We start from the raw sequence: 4,956 nt of genomic DNA, 5'->3' as shown, positions 1-4,956 counted from the left end.
CGGGTGCGCACCTGGAGTGGAAAGGGAGCCGTTCGGTGTGCGAGGAGCCAGGAAGCCGAGAGCGAACAGGCTGAAAAGGACAAGGAGCTAGGAGAGAAGGTGGACAGTGTAGCAAAAGCAGAGAGGACAGCAGGAATCGAAATGACGTCGGGGAAAGAGCGGAGGGATCCTCTGAATCATCGCTAAATAGCTGGAGAGAGGAGGAGATTGTGGCCAGTGGCTATTGATTGGTAGACTAGATTTGCGATGACAGGCTTAATCTTTCACAACTGCAGAACAGTTACCGCAAGGAAGTTTAACGTTGATTTATGCGCCCATATATTCAACTTTGATCAGTTGTCCAACCCAGCACCACATATTACATTTGTTACACAGTTACCTCTCTTTAGCTTGCTTTAATCTGAAGTCATTCCCTCAATCTTTGTCTTTCATGACCTTGACATTTTTTAAGGGAATAGGCCATTTATTTCGTAGAACATTTCTCAGTTTGGATTTGTCTGATGTTTCCTCATGATTATTTTCAGGTGGTGGATGCAGTTTGGGCTGGAACACACAGACATTACATTGTCTGTATTCATATCAAGAGGCACATGCTGTCAGTTTGTCCTATTACTGGTGATGTAGTTAAAGCAAGTTTCTTCACTGAAAAGCTACAATTTTACTCTTTGTAATTTATGGGGAGAGACCGTAAGTAAATATCCTATTTCTCATTAAACTTTTACCTGCCATTTTCAGCATATATTAATACTTTCTTGGATCAATTATTTTATGATTATGAAATGGTGATTTTTCTAATTCCATATTCCTTCTGCATTTTATTTTAATGGAGCACTTTCCCTTTTCCTCCCTTTATTATTCACTTGTATCAGTTAATACTTATGAATTTTTACATTATTCAGTGGGTTATGGTATCTGTGTTAATTTGTAAGGGCTGCCATAATATACCATAGATTGGATGACCTAACAAATTTATTTCCTCACAATTCTGCAGCTAGAATTTTGTCCAAAATCGAGGTTTGTGTAGGGTTAGTTTCATTCAGAGGCCTCTCTCCTTGGCTGGTAGATGACAATTCTCTCCATGTGCCTTCACCTGGTCTTGTGTGTGTGTCCTAATCTCTTCTCAAAAGGACACTAGTCATATTGGATTGGGGCTCACCCCCATGACCTCATTTTACCTTAGTTTTGTCTTTAAAGGCTCTATCTCCAAATACAGCTAGACTAGGAGGTACAGAGTGCTAGGACTTCAACATATGAATTTTGCAGTGACACAATTCAGCCCATAACACCATCCTTTTTATGCTCAAATTATCTAAAATTTGTCCTATTTCCCTGTAAGGGTCATGGGCTACAAAGCCATGGTCTTTACCATATGTTTACAGGTCTCCCTTATTTCTTCCTCCCCTTTCTCTCCCTCCTGTACTACAGGCCTGACAGAGCCCCGCCACCCAGCAGTCAATTCAGAGATCCCTTCAAATAAAGAAACTAGAGACTTTTGAGGAAGGACCCATCACAATATTACACATAAGTTATCAACTATTTTTTAGGAGTTGTATGGGTATCTTACTTTTCTTCAGATATAATTTGTCAGCCAAGTCATGGTCTCTTCCATTTTCTTCAGAAGAAACACTTTATAATCAGGTAAATAATAATCAGGTATCCTGTGGATGTTAGGAAGTCTTTATCATGAGCTACTTCAGTTTTTGCTCTATGGGCTCAGGAATAAAGTAGCTAAAGGAACAGGGGTAGCAATCAGGTATGGGCTCAATACCATGTTCTTGCACTAACCAAACTAGGCTGAGTGCTCTATTTGCCAACAGCAGCAAAAGTGACCAACTGTAAGCTGACCCGAATCCCAACCCATTCAGAAGAAATGGTACCCATTCTTGGACGGAACGTATCAGCCACCTCATGGAAGACTGATTGGACCTCTTTGGGGGCAGTAATCTTTATTGTAACAGATACTAGGTTAAATTTACTTTTCCTGCCCATTATGTCTCTGCCAGTGTCATCCATTATTGGATAGTATGTATCACCAAGACATCACACATGTATCTATCAAAACATTACATTCAGCACTGTATCTTATCTAAAGAACTCACTTTAGTGTGAGAGCAGTAAGGGAACAAGTTCATTTCTATGTGATTTACTGGTATTTCCATTATACCTCATCATCCAGAAGAAGCCAAAGCTATAGAATGCTGGAACAGCACATTAAACACTGTTAGGGCACCAACCAAGGTTAAACACCTTTGAAGGCTGGGGTGCTGCTCTGTGGTTTGCAGAGTTCTCTGAACCAGTGAACGAATAAATGGTTCTGCTCTCCCCATGACCAGCATATGTAGATCTGAGTCTTGCTCTCCAGGCTTATTGTTCATTTGGTGAACTACGAAATAAATTCCTTTTCTGTTCAACTATGCTAGTTTGTTTCTATTGCTTACAAAAGTATCTAGACTAATATACAATGCTTACTCTACCCTCCCTCTTCCTGACCACTCTCGTTCTTAGCAATTACCTATCCTGTCTTATTCCTATAGTCCAGGTATGATAATACCTGATCGTAACTGATGTGAGTTTAAAGGACAGTAAACCTTGATTTGTTATATCTAGAAGGCAGTAGTTTATAAATCTTTCCACCTCCAACAACTCCTTTTATCATTTTTCTTTGAAATACCCATGTGTTGACGTTGCCACAAATTTGCATTTATTATCTATTTCCCCATTAAGAAAGCAGTGACATTTTCAGATCAGCATGACCTGCAGTGTTACATTTAAGTTGATTAACTTTGGGTAAAAGCAAAACACACTGATGTCTTAGCCTGTGCAATTACAGTTTTTTTAAGGATAAAAGTACATGCAGGCTTTCCAAATTATTGAAAATAATATGTAAAATTTCATACTGTAATGGACACTTAGGAACACCGGATTCTCATTTATACTAAGATTTCAAAAACTGACTCTAGGAAATATAAAGCAACCAAAAGACAAAACTTCATAGACACCACTTGATCTTCCAAAAGTATAAGGGGTACGGATTCCTCCTCAGTAAAATGGTGAATAAAGACCAAGGTCTGTGTATCCAAAAGTGTAAAAGACGTGTTTCCTTTCCTAGAAAAGTTATTTTAAAAAATAGGATCAAGTGTTTATTTGGCTTATTTTTAATCCAGTACCATCTGTACATTCCCAGTCTGAACAAAAAGAGTATAGGAAAGAATATTTTGGATTGTTTATTATTGTGGAGGCAGAAAAGGTGGAGATGGATACGTAGGGAATGACCTCTTGTCCTCTAGAGGTTGAGAATTCTTGTATAGGAGCATGTGTGCGTAGTTAGCAGAAAGGCCACTAACATTCACTGGGTTTACAGGGTTTTTTCACTGGGATTCGCTGTCCCCCCCTCATCCCACCCTATTTGTGAGCATGCTTAATGTCCCAGTGATTTAGGAATGTGAAGGCTGAGTTAGACAAACTGAGTTCCAAATTACTAATGGGCTACTTTGTAATCTGGGCACTGAATAATAGTTGATGATAATGAACATGATAGTGTTAACTGCTTAACAATAAAGGGGTGGGTTAATGAGTATCAAATGAACTTGTTAGTACTTGCTCTAACAGGGAATGCTGCCTGTCTCTTTTAATGCTCATAGCAAGTGAAAACCATAAGCACAATAAAAGCAGGTGCCTGCATAGTTTTCAGAAGCTTGGAAAAGTGATTTTGGTGAAGAAGAAATAAAGGAGAGCCTTATGTTATATGTCTTACACCTTTACCTGTTTGTATTCTTTCAAGATCACTCTGAAATGCTAGAGACTAGCATCCAGAGAAATGTCTGGATGGCAAAGTCTTTCCTCAAAGCACATATATTTCCCAACTTTCTAGTATTAAGATTTTTAAAATTATTATTATAATTTATTTATTTTAGTCAGAGAGGAGAGAGACAAGATCATCAATCCCTTCCTGTATGTGCCCTGACTGGGGATTGAACCAGCAGGGCCTCCTGACCTGTGGTGGCACAGTGGATAAAGCATCAATCTGGAATCTGGAGGTCACCAGCTCGAAACCCTGGGCTTGCCTGGTAAAGGCACATATGGGAAGCAACTACTATGAATTGATGCTTCCCACTTCTCCTTACCCCCTCCCTCTCCTCTCTTAAAATAAAAAAAGACAGAACAGCACAACAAATACCTATATACCTCCACTTAAAACTAACAACTATTAACCCTTTGCTGCATTTGTTCTGACTGTTATCTACATTTATTTTAACAATTTGAAAATAAGTTGTAGACATCATGACACTTCATCTGTAAATTCTTCAACTTACATCTATCTCTTAGACTAAGGATACTCTGCATGACTTAAAGTAGCTATTTTTAATAGTAATAGTAACCTTCCAATACAGGGGTCAGTAAACTATGGCCTGCAGACCAAGTCAAGCCAGCTGCCTCATTTTGTAAATAAGGTTTTACTGGAACACAGCCACACTCGTTCACTTACATATTGTCTGTGGCTGCCTCTGCGCTACACCACCACAGCTGAGCAGTTGCCACAGACCGTATAGCTCAAAAGCCTAAAATACTGTTTGGCTCTCTTATAGAAAAAGTTTGCCAATTCCTGCTCTAATAAGTACAAGTATGAAAATACTTAAAAATTTTAATGAGCCAAAGGACTTGACTGTCATTTTTAGATGGCAAGCGTTTTTTCCCTCTAGTGCAGGGGTCCCCAAACTTTTTACACAGGGGGCCAGTTCACTGTCCCTCAGACCGTTGGAGGGCTGGACTATAAAAAACACTATGAACAAATCCCTATGCACACTGCACATATCTTATTTTAAAGTAAAAAAACAAAACGGGAACAAATACAATATTTAAAATAAAGAACAAGTAAATTTAAATCAACAAACTGACCAGTATTTCAATGGGAACTATGGGCCTGCTTTTGGCTAATGAGATGGTCAATGTCCAGTT

This window comes from Saccopteryx leptura, chromosome 3 (assembly GCF_036850995.1).
Source record: "Saccopteryx leptura isolate mSacLep1 chromosome 3, mSacLep1_pri_phased_curated, whole genome shotgun sequence".
Lineage (NCBI taxonomy): Eukaryota > Metazoa > Chordata > Mammalia > Chiroptera > Emballonuridae > Saccopteryx > Saccopteryx leptura.
This window is presented reverse-complemented; position numbering follows the sequence as displayed.